Raw genomic sequence first — 21,919 nt, forward strand, 5'->3', positions numbered from 1 at the left:
CAGGTGGTGGAGCAGCCCGCGGTGGGCAGGCCCTCCAGGGCCACACCAGCTCCCGGCCATGGCCTCGCGGGCCAGCAGACGGAACAGGTGGTGGTGGGCTCTCCTGGACCCCGGCCGAGCTGCAGGAAGCCTCTGGTCCCCAGGGAATGAGACACTCGGGGGGTGCAGGGGCCGAAGCCTCTGTCTACACCCAAGTTCTGCAAGCTCAGCTCAGCCGATGGAGCCAGCCAGCCCCCAAGGACCCCCGGGTGCCCGTGGGAGACCAGATGCCCTGGGACTCTGTGCTAGTCTGTGAAGCAGCATCATGGCCACAGCAGCCAAGACACAGGGCTCAGGGCCTCCCGGCACCTGTGCGCTGACGACCGGCCTTAGAGCCAGAGAGCCGGTTCCTGTCCCACCCCCTCACCAGCTGTGTGAGGTCCAGGCAGCAACACCCCGAGCCCCAGAGTCCTAGCGATTGGATGAGGTTGACGAGGACCGCCCACCTCCCGGCGCTGCCGGATCAGGGGAGAAGTGATGCACGTAGGGGAGCCCACGGAGCCTGTCGCTTTGCGGGTCCTCCGAAGACGGCCGGCCCCAGACCGCAGTCCTTTAGCGGTTGTCCGGATCACGCTACGCTGAACTCGGACAGTTATGGGGTAGGAGAGCGCGACTTTTATTCATTCAACAAACAACCGTAATACAAAAAGTGCGTTTGACACCGGAATAGTCCCCGAATCAGCACTCTCCTCACAGAGATTCAGATGCTCGGCCCCAGGAGACCCGACTTCTCACAATGAAACACTTCAGTCTTCAGGCAACTCAGCCAGATCCCTTTAAAACGAACCCTACGCAGGACCGCTCTACAGAAGAAAAGGGTAACCTATTCCCAGCAGAGGCCGCGCTGACTTCGAACAGGACTCGGTGCGGCTACGTTTCACAGGCACCCAGGACGCCGAGCCCTTGGGGTTTTGCCAGGGGGTGACGGTTATTTGTTTGGTTTTTGAAAGATCTTAACCTACATAAGGCTTGGGAAATCAAGAGCCTAAGAGAGAAACTAGAGAAACCTGTGGACCCACAGTAACGGCATCAGCTCCATTAACAGGTCTATTAACTGGTGATATAAACGGCGAGGCAGCCCAAGGGTGGCTGCCACCCCCAGAGCACGTGTGTTTGGGCCGAGCCGGGACCTCGGGGGGGGCGGAGGTCCCTGCCTGAGCTCTGCCGGGGGTGGGGGGGCTCGGGGAGAGGCTGCTCCGAAGAGACTCACAAACGTGAGTCAGGCCCCCCTTTATTTAGTGCCAAGTGATAAGCAAAAGCAGCCCGCTTCTCGCTCGTGGGAGAAAGGGCTCCAGGCTCTCATTCAGAAGACCGGGCTCCGGGTCCTCTACCAGAAGCGATCCCCCCACCCGTGGCACGTCCACCTACCAGGTGGCAGTTACCTTATCTGTGAAATGAAAATAACCACGTGAAGTGGAAAGCCCAAGGCAGACCTAGGCCCTCGTGGCCAGCGGGTCCGGGGCTGCCCAGACCCTGCTGGGCTCCTTCCTGGGCCTCTGTCCCAGGACACTTCCTGCGGCCTTGCTTTCAGTCAGAGGTCAATTCTCACTTAGCTGCAGCTGAGAACACACCCAAAGCTTTTCTTCCCAGAGTTTACACACTTTTACCAGAGGCTCTTGTTTTTGTTTTTAAGGCTACAAAGCCTTTAGCTTTCAAATAAACTAATACCTGAAGAAATGATTCCAATAATAAGCAGGGCATACTTTCGGTTCAATTTAACAAATTTCAAGGAGCGCTGTCTATACAGGGATGTACATATTTCAGGACACGATAAGAAAGGGCAACGCTTTCTGCCTGCAGTGAGTTTGCGATTTAGGGAAAAGCAGTAGGGGGTGGGGAAGCCAAGATAACACACAGGCGAGAGGCAGAGGGAGATAAACGCCCTGAAAGGAGGAGAAAGAGGACACGCGGAGAATTCGGAGGCTCACGAGTCGCCTCCAGCCAGAAAACGCAGCAAGTGTGGACAGGGGTCCGCACATGCTGAGGGGCCCGAAAGCGGGAGACGCTTCCTAAGTAGAGGAGGAAGGAGACCAAGGCCCCCGCAGGCAGGCGAGAGGAGGCTCCCCAGCTCCACCCACCCTGCTGGCCACGCGGGTCATGCCAGGAATGCTCCTAGCGACGGCAACTCAGGTAGGAAAACAGGTGACGGCAGCAAAGGCAAGAAGCCTCTGAAATCAAAGGTGAATGAAAAGTGCAGACAGCAAAACTTTGTTAAGATGCTCTCCTCATCAAACAGGCCCCCCCAAAGCACTGACTTAGAAACTGACGTGCTTCCATACGACCAGTCTTCTCAAAGAAGTTCCAAGGAAGCCCCTGATTTCGTTCCACTTTCTTAGTTATTTCACGCAGAAGGGCAGGGGCTCCAGGGCGCCACCCCAGGAACTCATTACCTGCAGTGAAATCCTCGGTTCTCTACTGTACGTCCACCTCAGCAGAACATAAGAAGTTATTCACGCTGCACCTGTGAAAGCTGAGTGGTACACACTTTGCAAACGTCTGGGAATTGTGCAGATATTTGGCCTCACTGTGAGCAATCCTGAAAGGTGCTCCATTAATCCCCAGGCCCTGATCAGGACGATCCCAGGAGCGATGCCACCGTTTGCAACAGGAATGGTGGAGCTTTGTCATAGAGGTGTCTGGTTTAGAATTCAGCTTAACTCGGAAACACGCACCTACATGGAGTTACAAAGGCAAGCAAAGAAAACGAATGGCAAGCATGCAAAATGATAGGGGAGCTTGTTCCTCTAGAGTGGAAAAGGTTCTAAAGTATTTTCGCTGCAATTTGCATTGTAGTTTATAAGATTTATCAGTTCTCATTCAGGTCACCAGAACTACAATGGAGAATTTGATATTAATTGGAACATTAATAATGCATTTCTAAGCTAAATGATGTCCCTGGGATTTCAAAGGAAATTTCAGAAATGCGTGGCTGAAACGCTCCACGTAACCAGACATGCCGAGCCCTGCATCAGGTATTCATTTGAATGGATCTGTCCTTCAGCACGTCCACGGGCACTCCGTAAACTGGTGGAAAAAGCAAATGCGTGCGTGTAAACTGGTTTGATGAGCGCCTCTTGCCCTTCCAAACGAGGGAATAACATTCTGTAATTCTCTAACAGAAGCTATCTCAATCAGGTCTATTCAATATGCACTGCATCCCTTAAAGATTCCAGTTTTATTAAAAGCCAAGCAATTACCTAACCCAGGACATTCCACAAATGAGAGGAATCGTTAGGGTTTCCTTCTTCGCAGAGGCTGTGAATCAGTGCAAATGTATCCCCCAACGCGATGAAATACCAACAGCGTCCAATTCTGGGCGTTACCTCGCCCCGAGTGCAGGTCCTCAAGGCACGGGCCCAGCCTGCCCTCTGTCACTTTTACCTTCTGCTGGGTTACATTCAGCCTCAAGCTTTCACGAGTTCTCTGAGAAGACGGACCTTGTTTAAAGCTTCCCTGGAGCGGCCCCAACAGGACCACACCACGAAGGGTCGGGTCGGTACTGCGGCTCACCTGGTTGCCATGGCAGCAGCACCGCCAGCTCAGGTTGGAGCTCCTCCTTTGCCCTCTGTGCCCACAGCCAGGGAGATGTGGGCCCGGGACAAGGGGGCCCACTTCTCCCACGGCCACCGAATGTCAAAGTCTGAGGCATGGGGATCACAAGAAAGCTCTTGGGTCTGAGTTCAGCCCAGATGATTCATCCAGGTTCCTTGTCCACATGTTCCATCTGTCTGTCCTTCCCAACTGCCTGGTCTGGCCGACTTCAGGCCCTGACACCAGGTGCAGGAGGAACGGCCCTTTTTTAAGGCGTCTTACCAGCTCCACAAGTGCTGACGGCCAAGCCCCATAAAACAGCCCCTTATTACAGATCCCTCGCAGCGGTTCTCACTCTCTGCTTGGACCCTGACACACGTATTGCTGAGGGGCAAAACCTGGGAGTGAACCAAATGTCCTTCAGCTAGGAGAAGGGCTGAGTACTTCCTGCTGTATCTACGTTAGGAAGAGCACAGAACCTCGAGAGGACACGAACTGCAGCAAATCACCACAATGGGGTGAACTGTGTCATCACAACGTTGACCCAAGAAGCCAGACCAAAAAAATGCACACTCCGTGAGTCACCACGTTTAGTCCCCAAACCACAAAACTGAGGCAGACCATCAGAGGCTGGGACAGAGCTTACCCTTCAAGGTAAAGACAAGGACCCAGCTCTGCTGAGGGCTCTGTGGTCCCCTCCTGTCTCGGCCGTCGTTAAACGGATCTTAACTTTTGGACAATTTACTGAACAAAAACAAAAGCCTGTGAGGTGGTGGACCCCATACGGACAGGAGCTCTGCCCCCTGCAGAGTAGAGGTGTGGAGGGAAGGGAGAGGAGACTCCTTCCCACTGTCCCCGTCCGGGTGTGATCTGGGTTATCTTCCCTGAACTTAATCCTGCTCTGTCATCCTCCTTCTCAGTTTTCTTCAGCGTCGGATACACTATGAATTTGTCAAAACAAGCATTCATCTTACTGTTTTATATAATCCAGATAGCAGTTTTATATATTATATAAAATATATTTTATATAATCCAAATGAAATACACGAGGAGCGAGAGAATAAATACCAGTATTTCTCATATTTGGAATGGAGCTTCCGGCTTCGTTCAGATTCATGCTGCCTGAATTACCATCTCTTGGAGTGTTAGAAAACTGTGTAACAGACCCTACACAGAGCACTCAGGAAGCGTGTGTGAACACAGCTGCGGTATCAGAGCTCTGGTGGTGGACGGCGCCCAGTGAGCCTGCTCTGGGGGACAGACAGACAGTGGCCTGTGCGCTAGGACACCTCCCCCCAAGGCTCGCTTTCTTTCCAATGTATTCTATCGCTAATTATACTAATATAGCTAAGGAGAAACATCATATAAACATGTCCAGAAGTGCTCAAGGCCTTTGACAAAATTCAACCATCATTCTTAATGGAAACACTCAATGAAATACACATAGGTGGGTATCTCCCCAACATAATTAAATATATCCTAACCCAAATGCCAACATCATGCTTTTTTAATAAAAATGGTATGTACTTAAGGTATACCACGTGATGTTTTTATATATATATACATTGTGAAATGACTACTACAGTCAAGCTAATTAACACGCATCATCTCACATAATTACCATTGTGTACGCACGTGTGCGCGCGTGTGTGTGGTGAAAACACTTAAGATCTACGCTCTTAGCAAATTTCAAATACGGTATTGTGCCACCATGCTATACGTTAGACTCTAGAACGCATCCATCCCGTATAACTGAAACACTGTGCCCTTTCACCAGCATCTCCCCACTTGCCCTCCCCCGACCCCTGGTAACCGCTGTTCTCTGCTTCTATGAGTCTGACTTTCTCAGGCTCCACTTTAAGTGAGATCACCCAGTATTCTTCTTCTGTGTCTGGCTTACTTCACTGAGCATGTTCACAATAGCCAAGATATGGAAACAACCTAAATGTCCATCAATGGATGAATGGGTAAAGAAACTGTGATAGATAGATAGACGCACAGATAGACAGATGGACAGATGGACAGATGGACAGATGGAACAGAATATCATTCATCCTAAACGCAGAAGGCAATCCTGCCATTTTCGACCACAGGGATGAACCCGGAGGACGTTCTACTAGGGAAGCACTTTTGGAGTCTAGCTTCGTCACGAGGGTAGATGCGTGGTGACTGCAGAAAGCGCTACTGAGGACTGAGCAGGGGAATGACAGCACAAGCGCCTTAGAAAGTGCCTTCCGAACGCAAGGGGTCATTGTTGGTAAAACTCAGCCCCCAGCCCGTAACCCACCGGCTCCCAGCTAAGCGGGGAAAAGGACGGGTTTCCCCCGGCCCTGTCCAGCTGTGACCTAATTCCCCGTGTGCTTTTTTTTTTTTTAAACATCTTTATTGGAGTATAATTGCTTTACAATGGTGTGTTAGTATCTGCTGTATAACAAAGTGAATCAGCTATACATATACATACGTCCCCATATGCCTTACCTCTTGCGTCTCCCTCCCTCCCACCCTCCCTATCCCCCCCCACGCCCCACATGTGCTTCTGATCAAACTTCCCGTATACACACGACTTCTCAGGTGCAGTTTTGACCTGGGGCTCTGGCCCTTCTCAAAAGGTGTCGTTATTTTAGGAAAATCAAAAAGTCACAAGAAAGAAAGATAACAGAGACAGGAAGATCAGGGGCTGCTGGAACAGGGAGCTGGCAAATCACTGCAATGTCATTAACACAGACAGTTACTCCAACTGCAAGATTTTATAATGTCGTCTTGATCCATAGTCACCTTTTTATACTTAAAAACAACTAGAATAAAAACCCAATAGTAGCATCATTCATAATAGCCTAAATGTGGAAACAACCCGAATGTCCACCAGCTCACGAACGGGTGACGGTGCATCCCTACAATGGAGTGTTCCTCAGCAAATAACAAAAAGGAACGAAGTGCTGATAAATGCTACCAAGTGGATGAACTTTGAAAACATGGTGCTGAGCAGAAATCGGCCACAAAAGGTCCCATAGGATACGATTCCGTTTATGTGAACTGCCTGCAATAAGCCAGTCTACAGACACAGTTGTTCGTCACCAGGGGCTGGAAGGCCGGGGGTAATGGGAAGTGACCGTGAAAGGGCACGAGGTCTCTTTTGGAGTGACGAGAATGTTCTAAATTCAATTGCGGTGACAGCTGCACAAATCTGAGGAGAGTGCTAAAACCCCGGAAGTGTACACTCTCAGGGGTCGAACCCCACGCCGTGTGGATTACATCTCAATAAAGCTGTTACTGAAATAAAGACAAACCTGACTCTTTGATTCCGGCCTCTGTGGGGTGACTGTTATCAATTGATCTACAGCGTCTGGAATGTTTGACAAACAGATTTTTCTCATACATTATACATATAACTTAACACAGTACTCACGGGCACCTGGAAAGCACGCAGGCCCCTCCGTCACCAGGGGTGAGAGCTCTGCAAATTAACCACAGGACGGTTCAGTGAAGCAGGTAATGGGCCGTCTACAGCACCAGAACCTCTGGGGAGCACGTGTGGTTACCCATATGGGCTGGTTCATTACAGCTGCCAGGAGCAGTGGTGTAGGTGCCCTGAGAACCGGAAGGCAAGGCTCCGCACTGGACACGGAGGCTCCGCTGCCACACACGTCTCCACCGCACGCGCCGCGAACCTCCGTGGCCGTGGCCTCCACGTGCGCCCGGCGTGCCCAGCTGTGAGCACAGTGTACGCGCTGTCTAGGGTGGGGGGCGGCGAGCGGTCAGGACATCCTCTGTCCCCTCCCGCGGTCTACCTTCTCCGACCACAGCATTTAAGCAGGTGCACACGGTCTACGGGGCCTGACGGTTCGTGGGTTTGTTTCCATGGCCCCAACCTTGGCCAGAAGTTGGTGCGGGCCTCTCAGGACCTTCCATGCAGGAATATTTTCTTGGAAGAGCTCCTCGGGGGGTTTCTGGCAGCAGCCCCTCCCCGGCAGACAGCAGACCAGGCCTCTCAGGGCTGGGAGTTCCCTGCACTCGTAGAGGAAACGTGCCAGCACCTCTGGAGATGGGACAGAAGGACCTGCCCGCGAGCTTCTGAAATAACTTGGACTCAGGATTGTGGCCACTGTTGGCCGTCGGCTTTGCTGCCACCAACACAGGCTGCCAGGACAGGTGCCCTGGGCCATCCCAAACCCAGGCTTTCTCTCTCTCCTTCCATGATTCCCGGGCTCTGGTCTGACCCCAAGTGAGCCCAGAGCTCTTGAGAAACCAAATCCCCACCTGTAAACCAAAAGGGACCCGTGACAAACTCGAAGCGCAGCGAGCTGGCCCAGACCCCCAGCCTTCAGGCCTCGTTAAGACAAACAAGCCCCCTCTGCAGCTGTGCGTCCATTAGGGTTCCAGCCACTTCCCAACAGCACTCAGGTCTGTGGGCTGTACGGGCTCTAAAACTCAGGAGGCAAGCCTGCACCCCACCCCCCCCCGCTCTCCTTTGTCACACGTGCCAACCATCCGCCATCAGCCACCCCTTGCATTTGGAGAACTCACTTTAGCTCGTGCACCTTTGGTCCATACAAAGAAGGATACAATTAGCAACGTGAGGTTTCAAAGCAATGGACCCACCATCATCTTCTGCAAACAGTGGTCTGACCTCCCCCAGGCGGCCACCCCCAGGCGGGAGCAGAGAGCCAAGCAGAGGTCCAAGCCCCAGGCCCAAGGGGGCGCCCGGCTGGCTTCTTGGCCTGCAGGCCCGGGGGCCTGGTCCAGGCTCCTCGCCACTGGAGGGAGAGGAGAGCGAAGAGGCAGAGGCCTTGGCCTCCTGGACGCGCGTCTGGATCCCAGCTCGGCCATCATTGTGGGCACGATGCTAACTGTTGGGTCGAGTCCTCAGGCTTCTTCTCTGTAACCAGGAATGTGAAGAATAAAAGCGCAGCCTCGAGGACCTAAGCGAGGGCAGCACACACGACGGTTCTGTCCTTCCCTGGGAGAGAACGACTTCTAGAAAGGACCCCAGAGCCACCGCTTCTACCCCAGGCAATGGCGGGCGAGTGGAGGGGAGGCCGCGCTCCTGGTCCTGTGTGGCCTGACGGGCTGCCCGTCCCCGTGCGGCTGGCAGGAGGCTCTGGTCCTCACCCTCCCTCCGTCTACAGCAGCAGCAATTCGATGCCTGGAGCAGAGGCGACGTGTGAAGGAGTCACAGGACGTGGGGAGAGGATACACGGCACCAAGGGCGGTGCTGGGAGACACGGCCGCCCCGATACAAGGGTCAACCAGCAAACGTCGGTCCAGAGACGTGGGAGGCCCTGGTGTGAGAGGCAAAGTCGGCGGACCCTCGGGAACTCAGAGCTCAGCAGAGGCAGCACCACAAAAGAGCCACCGAAATGGTCACAACCCAGACGCTGGCGCCAAACCGCCCCCTGCTCCGATCCGCTCGTCCGGCAGCTTCTCCAACCCCCCAACCACCTGGAAAGGGGGCACCCGCTCTGCAGGGAGAACAGTCCCTGCTGGCCGACCACCCAGGACGGTGACCGTCGGGGCTGGCTGACCACCCAGGATGCTGACCACCCGGGACGGGTGACCGTCGGGGCAGCACCTGCGCAAGGACAGCTGCAGGTGTTGAGGCTTCTCAGCACTCTCCCAAGTCAGGTGCTCTCCCTGATGCCCAAATGCCCCTCCGCTCACCTCTGAGGACTCAGCCCCACAGACGTCAGCATCGCAGGAGCTGCTGTCCGTCTACTCACGTTGCTTAGACTGGCTATGAAGCAGTCACCTCTCTGGTCCTGAAAACCTCATTCTAAAGAAGCTGGTTTATTTCAGGATTTCAAACGTTTCATACAGTCTTTCCCCTACTCTTTTGTACCCTAATATATCAGCAAGCATAGAAATAAAGTTACTACAGGCAGCTGGCCTAAATTCTTCCAGCCTCTCCGGGAGCACTTTCTGTGGGTTGCAGAATGTGCATATTTTCTGCGCTCCACATTTGGCTGATAGACGCTGCTGTGGGCACTGGGTGGGTAAAAATGTTTCTCTTTCATTTCTGAGTCTTTAATTTTATGTTTGAGCTCGGCATAAAAATAGCTTATAATTGCTTTTTGACAGTAATAAGCCTAAGATTGTGACTCAAAATTTTGAGATATTATGTTCTTTTGTAATTGTATTCAATGAAAACATAGTTCAATATGGAACTTAAAAAAAATTCCAGCTTGTGCAGTTCCTATATTCCACTGACACCATTAAAGTTACAGCGAGAGCTGGCACATCAAGAGGATGGAGCAGGGTCCACGCTTACTCTCTAACGGAGCCCATTTCCACCAAGAGAAAGGCCTTCCATGCAGAAGCTGCAATGGATAACGGAGAACGTTTAGAACCTTCCACCACCCTTCCTGACAGCCAGCCTGTGTTGCACCTGCGGCATCATAGAGCCAGCAGCAGCAAGGACTCTAAGTCTTATTTCCTCTAAAGGACAAACTGACTGGAAAGTTCACATATTGCATAAAAGTGTACAATGTAAATAAAATAAGGTCAGAAAGTAAAAGCCAGAAGTATGCAGTGCTTTCCACGCATGAATTAGACTGATATGGCTCTAAGCAGCAAAGACATTACCCAGAGACAGTGTGAAGTACAGAAATCAAACAGAACAGTCTAGGAATGAGAGCAAAATCTATCGTGACGTCCCATAGACATCAATTCTGCACAGACTTGTCATTTCTTCTTTGTCAAGTTTCTTCCATAAAACACAGGTGCACAAGTGTCCCCCCCTTACATTTCAATGAACAGCCTTGGTGGGAGGGGCTGGGGAATGGAACCTAGGAAGCCACCAGAATTTAGAAGCTGCCACTCTCGTATTTATTAAATTCACATCATGGCCATCGTTCTCAGTAGCAAGATATAACATGGAACAGTTTTCAGATACATAGACCATCATCTGAAAGTTAGGAGAGAGAGGTGGTATTAATAGCTGAAGTCCAGGAGAATAAAGCCTTTAACTGAATAATGTTTTCCAAGGCCAGCATCTCTGTTGTAATGGGCAGGTTCTCTGCAGACAGACAGCTCAGAGCCTCAGGATCTGTGTCCCCGTTTCAGACCAAACAAGCAGGGCTCTGCCACTATCGGCCACTTTCATCACACACTGAACAGAGCAACCAAAATTCTCCTTTCTAAGCTTCAAAAAGCAATGGAGTGATTTTTTTCATGCTCAACATAGGGAACAGTTAATGAGAAACAATTCATTTCCAATAAATTACACATTTTTAAACACGGGAGTACATAAAATGAGACAATACTGGCAAAGAACAGAACACACGTGAGGTGGCAGCCGGTGGCATCTGTGGTCAGGATGGTGGTGACAACGATACCCATCTCAGGGCTGGCGGAGCCCCCAGGACGCGGTCAAGCCTGGTGTCTCTGTCTGGGGTCTCTGTTCACAGGCAGATGCCCTGAAATTTGGGCAGTTCTGCACTTCTTACACCACTGATGTCAGCAGCAATGGAATTTGAGGTTCCAGCTGCTCTCCTGGCTTTTTTTTGGCCATGCTGCATGGCTTACGGGATCTTAGTTCCCCAACCAGGGATCAAACCTGCAGTGGAAGCACAGAGTCCTAACCAGTGGACCACCAGGGAATTCCCTCTCCTGGTTTCTTCTTAAAAAGTTTGTTTGGTTTTTTTTACTCATTATATTAGGTAATGCTAGTTGCCATTTAAAAACTAACCCATCTTCATAAATATAACTTTCTCTAATGTGCCAAATATCATCAACCTCTTTAGGTATTCAGAGTTTGCCCAGAATTTTTTTCAATAACAAGAAAACGCCTTTTTTTTACTAAAATGAACAACATTGAGTTGTAATAACTGTCTGCCCTGAAGAGTTTCGTCTGTCTCACCGGCACGCATGTCCCCCCTCCCAGGGCCGCGTCACCCGCACTCTGTCTGGGGTGCAGCTGTTCTGGACTCAAATGCACAGCAGAGAGATGAGGCTAATTATGTAACAAGGGAATCACTCAAAATTCTATAAACATTAATATAGACACAACTTCCATTTCTTTGAAAGTTGAGCAGGAAATGACAATTCTGTTCATACCAGTACCAAACGTTCACTGTTACACAGGGGTTTTACAGTGTAGGGGATTGCAAATCCAATGCCATATTCGTGCTGCAAATTACTCTCCTGGGCATTGAAATACCACCGCAATGAAACCTGCAGCAAAGTGTTACACAAAAGCCCTGTTTCCAGCAGAATCCTGAGGCTCTCAGGACACCAGGCACTGAAGGCTGAGTCATCAATTCTATCATCACTTTTACTACCGGCTCAACAGTCCTCTATAGTTTGTTCTTGACTTTCTGCAGCATGGGTTTGCACTCCCCAGGGCCGGGTCCACTGTAGAGAACCCAGGTATTCCCCGCCCCCAGCCCCTGATTTCCATGATCCATTAGGTATACACACCTCTTCCAGCATCTACGCACCAGGCCAGGTACATTTCACCACTTTCCAACTCTAGGAAGCAGGTGATTTCAGATCTTAGAACTATGTTCCCAATTCCTTTACCGTCAGATCAGGAAGCAAGTCACCTGGCACCTCCTGAGTGCTCTGCGTTTGGGACAAGAACATAAGAAAGACAGACGTAGCCTCTGGTCTCGGGAAACGTATCTTCTAGTGAGGATGAGTGACGTCAACCCAAAGAGCAAGTGTGCTGAGTCCCCTGTGGGCAAAGAGTGGAGGGAAGCATCGGAGGGCGCAGACGGGTCAGCAAGCGCGCACACCACGTGGGCAGAGCTGGGACAGGCCGCGGTGTTGGCTCTCGGAAAACTCGCTCGTCTGCTCACAGAGGGTCTGGCGCCCTGGGAGATCCGGCTGAGAAAGGACCCTTTCAGCAAATACTGGGTCCTGCCTGCTTTGTTCCACCCCGGTGCCCAATCCAGGACCCTGACGGGCAACCTGGTTTCTGTCCTTCCTCTGGGTTCCACCTCCAATCAGCCTCACCCCTCCGTCCTCTCCCAGGATAGCCTCCACCTGCACGCTCTCCCCGTCTGAGCACCGTCGCCTGGACAGCTGTCTCGGTCTGAAGCTGCCCTTTCCCCACCATTCTTGCCCTCTGATCTACCTTCCAGCCATATGGACTATTCTAGAACACGAATATCCCGTCACCCTCCCCGCTCAAAACCTTCCAGTGGCTCAAGATGACTCCAAACGGAAGGCACACCTGCCTCTCTGGCTCCTGACTCACCTGGCAAGTGCGTCTCACGCCCACGTAAAGTGACTCTCGCCCAGGGTCTCCCTGGTCCCTGTCGCCCCACTGCTCTGTTATTAGAGGTGAGCACGTCCAGGTGTGTTGGTCAGAGAGCAGCTCCAAACTCAGACTGCCTGTGTTCACAGGCTCCAGCCTGGCTAGTGAGTGACCGTGGACAGGCACACGGCCTCGAGTGCCTGGGCACCTCCATCCTGGACCAACTGGGCAACAATCGATGCGTGTGACCATCACTGATGCATAAGGTAATGTCCGTGTGTGGCTGTCAAACCCAGCAACCCTGAGGGAGGGAGCAGGTAGAGCTATGGTTCCCACAGGAGGGTAAGCACGGTGGGCATCCGGCATAGGGCACCTGGGGCCTAACGCACCCAAGAAACTGGACCACTTCAAACCCAAATGCCCCATTATCCCAGGACCTGTAGCCTACCAAGCCCCAAGACCTGAACCCCAGCCCTGCTGCCCCTCCCCTCACACCTGCCTGAGCCCCAGCAGGGCAGACATTGGAGAGGGACAGCCCTGGAGAAGCCGCCCGCGGGCATCGCTGGGCTGTGAGGGCTTCTGCGCGTGCGTGTGAGGTCGTGTCCTTTCTCTTCGTCTTTGTTTCTCTTTTTTGTTTTTGAGAGAGAGAGAGCAACAAAGAGAAACTTCTCCAAAACGGCAGTGACTTGTTGCCCTCCTGCATCTACCAGATGCTGAATTCCCACAATAGCTTACGAGATTTAAATCCAGGTCCAAACACTAGGTTTGCATCTGTGCCAGAGGGAAGTTCGAGGCCAGGTGGTAACCAGAGCTTGAGAATCCTGTACTTCGTTCCTGAACTTGCAAATATATAATATGGTATAAGAAGGAAGGAACAAAGAGACAACGAATCTTCTGAGATTCTCAGCAGCAAATTCAAACTCAAACCAGAAGCCACAAACTCAGCCCCAGGACTGAGCCGGAAGGACACGCACAGAAGGACCCTTCGAGAGCCTTCCCAGATGCCCCAACGTCATTTCCAACGGCTCAGTAAGAAGCAGCTGTGGCCTGCGAAAGGGACTGAGAGTCATGAGGGATCGTAGCTCCAGCAGCCCAGTGGGGGCCCCGAGTGCCCTGTCCACTGGAACACCATTTCACCTCATGTTCTGCACTTACAGACGGGGGGTAAAAATTAAAAGGATCCTTTTAAATTCTCGAGACTCTACAATTTAAACCCTGGGAAAAATAAAGGGACATGAAAAGGGTTCCTAAGGGTGAGGACGACACAGCAAACTCGGAACAAACCCCTTCACTGACCCACGTCCCGAGCTGGGGGCAGGCTCACCCATGTCACCGTGAGCCGTGTGTTCTGGAAAGAAAGGGCAAGCGTGGGGGTGAACAGCAGATGCCGTGAAATTTCAGGATGACACACGAGTGAGTCGTAAAACAGATTCGGAAGGTTTAGCCGGAAGTCGGGAAAGCATAGTGCGAACCAATACACTGGGCAGAAACGATTTAAAGTATAAAAACAGGGGCGGGCTTCCCTGGCGGCGCAGTGGTTGAGAGTCCGCCTGCCGATGCAGGGGACACGGGTTCGAGCCCTGGTCCGGGAAGATCCCACATGCCGCAGAGCAACTAAGCCCGTGCGCCACAACTATGGAGCCTGCGCTCTAAAGCCCGCAAGCCACAACTACTGAAGCCCGGGCACCTACAGCCCGTGCTCCGCAACAAGAGAAGCCACCGCAATGAGAAGCCCGCGCACCACAACGAAGAGTAGACCCTGCTCGCCGCAGCTAGAGAAAGCCGGCACACAGCAACGAAGACCCAACGCAGCCAAAAATAAATAAATAAATTTTAAAAATAAAATAAAATATATAAACGGAATGAATACAGCTAAGAAAACGGGATGAATGCTGCTAAGGGAACACAGGCGTTGGGAGGCCGTGCAGCCCAGACGTCGCTCGGCGTCAGTCGCCATGAGGAGGGGAGAGATGTCCTGTCTGTTGCAACCTGTCTCACCGACGTCTGGATATCATCGTTCAATTTGGGAACAAATCAAAGGAAGGAAAACTAAACTTTAGCAGGTTTGACATATTGATGTCAATTTGGTTTTAAAAAAACAAGAGAGAACAGGAATGGCTTAGTAAGTAATAACTAGAAAAGTTGTATTATCACAATATCAATGAATCTCTAAAGCAAAAACCCCAACCAAATAAAGAGGCTCAGAGGCTGTCACCAGAGGTTAACAGCACGGCTAGGATGAAATGGAACCCCAAAGTCGGCACCAAATAGCAGAAACGTTTCCTCGAGAAAGACTATTAGTCTGTTTAATTGTCTTCGGCAGGAAAAGAAAGAAGTCCCATAATCTGCAGGAGTTTTCAAAGTGGGTCAAATAAAACCCCGGAATAGGCTCTGGAAGAGTCCAGCATGGGAGCCTGAGGGACGGAGCCCACGATCTACAGTCCATTCCCACTGTTGCCGGCTCTGCTCCTGCAGCTTCAGGGTGCCCACGCTTAGGTACCAAGGATGGAAAATTGTGCTTAAGGATACAACACAGTGGATCTGGGAGGGTATCCTACTTAAAGGAGAGATTTTTTTCTTCCATCTCTTCGTTTTTTGTACCTGATGTGTGCTTTCAAGGTGCTTCTATCTGAGATGGTAATAAAATATTTGATGAGTGTATCTGTAGTTGGTCTACAATTAGACATGCAGATAACATGGAATTCCCAAACAAATACAAATTCTAATCATTTTCTAAAATTTAAATTTCCCTTAATTCCTGCAACAATTTTGAACCTTTTCCACAGACTACTGGGCTTTTATAATGTGACTGAGTTTAAAAGATAGCTTCCTTACTAAAAAGTACAAGAAATATATTTTGGTAACGTGCACAAACATTTCATAGTCTCAGCATCACTCAGCTGCACGTGATAAAGCTGAAAGTGTATTGATGTTTCAGATATAATGTAAAACACATATGAAAATAGATCTAGAACATACATAATAAATCTGGTTTTTAAAGTTTTGGTGTTTTTTTTTTAATCGTTGTTAGACTGCTTTCCAGGAATTTGAATCTTTTCCACTTCAGCAGAAGTTACTCGTCAGGAAATCCAGCTGAAGCTACAACCCCCTGGATGGACAGGCTTCTGAGACGCTGATGCTTCGCACCAGCTCTTTGTGTGCCCACATCCTTACGCTGGATTTTAAATCCGTTTAAAAAAATATGAGTAGATAACTAAGCAGTTGGATTTAGTTGAGGGTCATATTAAAAATTTGCATGTACTGAAACAAAAAGATGTCTTTGGTTAAAAAAAAATTTTAAGGAAACAAACAAATAGTATTATATGACATAACCCTATTTTTTTAAAGTGTGAATGTTGAATGCATAGGGTAAAAAGTCCAGAAGGAAACACATCAAAATGTTAGCAGTGTTATCTTTAGATTGTAGTATTTATCTGTGTGTCTTTATAGCTTTACAACTAGGAAGTCTGAAACCTTTAGGTTCACATGCGAGGCCCTGGATAAAGCCCTCCTTTGCAGCGTCTCACCTACCCTTGTCCCCCTGGAATCCTCCACGGAGCTCTTTCCCTCTTAGAAGCGCCTATCAGCCATTCACCTTCCTGCAGAAAATCCCAGACCTCATGGGAGAATCTAGGGGGCAGCAAAAATAGCAGCTCTGTGCTTTTGCCCCTATAAAAAAAAGCCCGTCCTTCCTAAGGCTCTGCTCACCTGAGACCACAGGAGAAGGTGCCGGGGGTCATCAGGGCCCCAGGCACAGGCGTGGCAGCTGCATCCCGGTTGGTCGGACAACGGCTGGAAGGACAGCACGGGTCCCAGCCTGTGTCTGCCGCCACCTCGCGTTCTCACTCCTTCTTTTAACCCTCCACCCTCACCCCGCAGAGCTTCATCACGTGCAGGCGCCTGATGGATCGAGTGAGTGTACTGAAGCACCCCTCGTGTTGGAAAACCCGTGGAGTATCTGGACGGGAGGGCAACCAGCGCCCACCATGGGCTGCCGGCCACCCCTCGCTCCACCCAGACACACAACGGGGGCGCAGGGGGCAATGAGACTCAGTAGGGAGTGCAAATCTGTGATGATGTGAGGCGACAGGAAGCCCCGTGAGGGATGGTGGCTTGGAGCAGGACAGGGCGGGACCCGCAACCCCAGAGTGGCCCACAGGCGGCTCCCACCCGGCCCTTCCTTCCCCGACTCCAAGCCCGGACCGTCAGTGGCCGGGATGCTGCGCTGCGGTGCGCACAGCTGCGGGGGGGGCAGGAACACCCCTCCCCGAGGACCCCCTCCTCCCACGTGCACTGGGCAGTCACATCAGAGAGTGACTGTCCCTGGGTAGGAGCGTGTGGGCAGAGGGTCTAGGAAGACCTGGTGTCCCCCCACCCCGGGATCCCCTCACCTCAAGTCACCGGGGGAAGGTCTGCCTTGTTTCCCACCCAGAGCGTGTCCACTCCCAAGAGACCAGAAGGTGAGTTAACCAGACGTCGGAGGTGCTCCAGGACTAAGGAAGACAGACAACGAAGAACAAAAAGGAAAAATACACGAGCAATAGAAGGAGTGAAACCGGCAAGAAGAGCTCAGAAGAAGCACAGTCGTTCCCTTCGAAGAACCAAGGGAGAGGTTAGGAGGAGAGACAGAGTCAACATCAAGACCGCGACCCCAGAGAGAGCGGGCAGGTGGCACGTCCCTGTCAAAGGAGAGAGCTCACTGAAGGGGCGACCAAGGGGCGTCCCCGGGGGCCCCGGCCGTGCACCTCCCAGCAGAGGCATCCAAGGGGCCCAGCCTCGGGGGGCGGAGGGGAGAGGCAATGACCAAGACAGCCCAGAGTCGGGATACAAGTCCTCCAACTAAAAGGGTGTGTGAAGCACAAATGGGAAAGATGAGGGGAAACCTGCCCTCACCTCCACCGTGAACCAGGACCGTTTGCGGAGAGACCCCAGGACCACAGGCGGGGAGGCCGAGCCCCCTTCCCACCCCAGTCCCGCAGCCGGTGACCGTCTGTCTGACGACCCTGCAGGCAGGCAGGACTGGCCTCGGGACCAAGAGACCCTGTGTCGGAAAGTGCTTGGAGTTTTGGAGATAAAATGAGAGGCAAATGCAAAACAAAGTGTTTGCTAAATCACAGCCATTTCGGAAAAATGTTCACCGCTGGTGTATCAGCCGTATTTCAGCATCTGCCCAGAGTATGTGTTTCCAATGGAAACAAAATTCTACGTTACCATCACCTTTGAAATTAAAGCTTCCAGAGCCTTACAATGAAATTTATGTCAAATTAATTTCTGGGACTCAATGAAGCTTAAAATGAATTCATAATGAGGTGCATTTAAGAGGTGTATATAGGGGTTTGGAAGGGCTGATCAAAGAGGTCCCCTTCCTGCCATTAACTCTAATTTCATGATTATGACACATTTTACCCAGCACACAACACATCATCTAAGAAATGATATGCGTTTACAATCACTGTACATGCAGAATGTGTGACCAAATGGAAGGTGAATATTGCTACATTATTATTGTCATTATTAGTTAATTGAGTATCGACAACGTGCACACTTACAGGAGATACAATGAAGAGATAGCTCCTGTGCTGGAGATTTATATTTTAATTTAGACATACTTATAATTCCAATATAACATGTACAACTTGAGAAAATGATTGTCTCAAAAGTGCAAGATTTCCTGAAATATGTGCTTACAATCGTCACGCTTCCAACTAGATGTCAACAGTTATATTTAAGAAATTCTGCTTTCAAATAAAATAAGGTATTTTCTAATCTTCATATGCAAATATTAAAAACTTTAAAAGCATATCTTAAATAAATTCAGCATCTTCAGAAAATGAAACGTGGGGTGCTATAGAGATAGTGGAAAATGTGCACAATTTCCGAACCCACTTCTCATGCATTGGATACTCTGATGTCATGATTACTAGCTTTAAGCTGAGAAGCTAAAAATGGAATATATTGTTTAATTTAGTTCAGACACAGGATCCTAATGATATAGACAAGATTTGTATCACTGTGTATTCCACCTTCCTAAACAACACACATTCAAGCAGAAACAGACAAATGATAGCATCTGTGGCCTGAGCATAGTTACACAGACCATTTCATTCCATCACGATCTGGAGAAAATACCCAGTGACGACAGTTCCCAGCTACTCCAGGACACAGACGGCAGGAATCACCCGGCTCCAAGCTGCACCCTGAAACAAACCCTCCCCAACCGGAACTGACTGGGCAGCCCCTCGGGTTGCCAGGTGGCACCCCTGCCTTGGGCCCCCAGAAACAGGGTGTAGGAAACAAGGAGCCCATGTATCGCTCTTTCAAAGACTTGTGGGTAAGAACCACATATTCCACAAGAAACACAACATCCTCTCTGCCAGGAATGATGTACTTTTCCCTCCAACATCGGGACTGTGCTTTCACAGAACGATTGTTATTTTGTCAATCATATAACAGTGGGATGTGATTCACATTCATATATTTATACATACAGATCCAATGTTGCTCATATAAATAAGAAAGAGAATTAGATAATCATCTAATCATACAGAAAATTCACAAGATAGATGTGAGTCTTGAAAGTGACCACCTATCACCTGTGTTGAGCACCGGGAAGTCACAGCCGGCTGCCCAGGGCCCTGGGCACGTGGGCACTCCCTGGCCTCCCTGCAGGGATGCCCCTCCCCGCCTCCCCACACCCTCCCGCCCCGCCTTCTCTTCCCCTCAGACTGACACTGTCTTTCTCTAACATTTTTTTCTTTTAGCGAAAACCTGGAACAAGTCATGATATAAATACGTGTAAAATTAGCTAAATAAAACCTTAAACGCTCGTTTCATCCCTACCAGGAACATAAAAGCTGCTGAATTTTTTGATTAACTAGAGGAGTCATATCTTCACTTCCATCCTTCAAAATTTGCAAAATCTAAATTAATAAATATTTTATTAGAAGTCTATAAAACATCATATCAACTCACTTCATTAACTGTTCAACTGGGTATTCATAAAACTTCATTGCTTCTGAGAACAATTTATACATTGGTTGGATATCCTCACCTCCCAAAATTCCTGAATATGCACCAGCATTGCCAAGAAACCGGGCCAATTATCATTTAACCATTTTGAAAAGTGATTGGCCCTTACATATTTACAAATTAAAACATCATTGTTTCTGGGCATCAGAACATGACACTGGAAAAAAAAAAGCCATGGTTCACTGAGATATAACACCCATGAAATCGGCAAATCAGGGCATAAAATATTCACATGCCTCCCAGTGGCCATGCAATAACCCTCTGGACAGTTCCTCCTGAGTCTCCCCTGCCGCCCCAGGTCATCCTGGTACTAACCCAGGACTCCTGTTCTGCCCCGGGTCTGCATGATAGGGAACCGAGGCTTAGGAATTGGTGGCAAAGGAAAACCTCATTTTGAACAATTCTTTTCTGCTGCAACAAGACATATTTGCCCCAAACTTTCTTAAAACAAAAGCCAGTAAAAATATGCTTCCAAAAAAATCCTGCAACCATAATAGATAACAACAAAAACTGGCTGGAAAAATGTTTTCTGATACATTCAAATCTTCAGAGTTTGGGGTTTTTTTTTCATCCAGCAATGGAAACTGCTGAAACTACTCTTCATCTCCAGAAGCATTCATCCTTTCTACCCGCTCCATGTGAAGAGAACAGAAGTAAAGAGCTGTGAAGGGGACATTTCCAGGTACAAAGCAAGACTGCAGACACGGACTGTGAGACAGGCTGGGACCTGGGACCAGGGACCCTTTGCTGCAGTGCTGGCACCTGCGCAAACACGAGGCACTACAAATAACCGCATGAACAATAAGACACAAAAGGGCCAAAACCCAACCGCCGCTCCTGTGGTGCTGGGGGCAAACGCAGGGCACTGCGCACGATCCCTGCACACGGCGCCACCAGGGGGGTGGGCAGACCCCCCTAAGCCAGCCCTCCAGCCCCACCCTCACGCCATTTAAGGGAGCAGCCCGCCCCCCCTCGGGGGGCAGCAAGGGCACCTGTTACGTGGTCTCGCTGCTCCCTGCTGCAGCAGGAGCCCCAGTAAAGCCTTGCCTGAATCCCTCATCTGGCCTCTTATCAATTTCTATTGATTAAAGAGTCCAAGGACCCAGGTGGGTAACAAAGCCCCCTCCTGCCACCCCACACCTCTGCCCTCATGGGAATATAGCAGGTCAGCCCTGTACACACCACAGAGAAGTGGTCGGCCAGCAGCTCACACCAAGAACTGCTCCCAGGGACACGCTGATTCCCTAACTTAGTGTGTGGTTTCCCATGAAGGCTCCTGTGGTCTCAATGCTGTGTCCCCCCAGAATTCAGCTGCTGAAGCCCTAACCCCCAGCGGTGGTGCTGATGGGAGGGGGGGCCTCGGAGAGGATGGAACCTCACAGTGGGATCAGTGCTCTTACCAGAGAGACCCTCACTCACCCCCCTCCATGTGAGGGAAGGACGGGGAGTCTGAGCCCCGGAAGAGGGTCCTCGCGGACTGGGTGGGCGTCCTTATCTCAGACTCCGGCCTCCAGAGCTGGGAGCAGGACACGTCTGCCGTTGCTAAGCCCCCATCTGCACTGTTGCGTCACCGCAGCCTGAACTGACTGAGACTAACGGTGGCCAAAGCTCTTCCATCCAAGATCCCAAACTTGTGTTTTCATTTCATGTTAAAATTTGAAAACCTGCGGGACAGTTGGACCGAAATCTGCTGTTGACATCTCAGCAAAATGTCCACACCACCTTCCGACGGGGAGCCCAAGAGGACAGCCCACCCCTAAAGGACAAACGCGGATCGGGGAGGGGTTTGATACCAGAAGATGAGGAGAAGCACGCAGGGCCCGGGAGACGGCCCCCCAGGGAATCTGCGGCCCCTGCACAGCCCGCCCGTGGCCCTTTCCCTCCTGCCGCCAGGCAGCCCCAGGCTCGGGGTCACAGCTGTCAGGTGCCTCCGGGAGTGACTTCAGCCTTTCCCAGAGCCAGGAGCTCCGAGCCCGGCCCAGGGTGAGGGCTGTACAGCGCAGCCCTCCCGCCGGCAGCCTGGGCCACCCCGCGGCACCTCTGCCGGCTCTGCTCCTGGCCAGTGGGCGGGCACAGAGGGTTCTGGAACCTACGGCCCAGCGCAAGAGCCTCCCACAGGGCCCC

The sequence above is a fragment of the Aethalodelphis obliquidens genome, unplaced genomic scaffold, assembly GCF_003676395.1.
Source record: "Aethalodelphis obliquidens isolate GAN/ISIS:26980383/991018 unplaced genomic scaffold, ASM367639v1 scaffold19, whole genome shotgun sequence".
Taxonomy (NCBI): domain Eukaryota; kingdom Metazoa; phylum Chordata; class Mammalia; order Artiodactyla; family Delphinidae; genus Aethalodelphis; species Aethalodelphis obliquidens.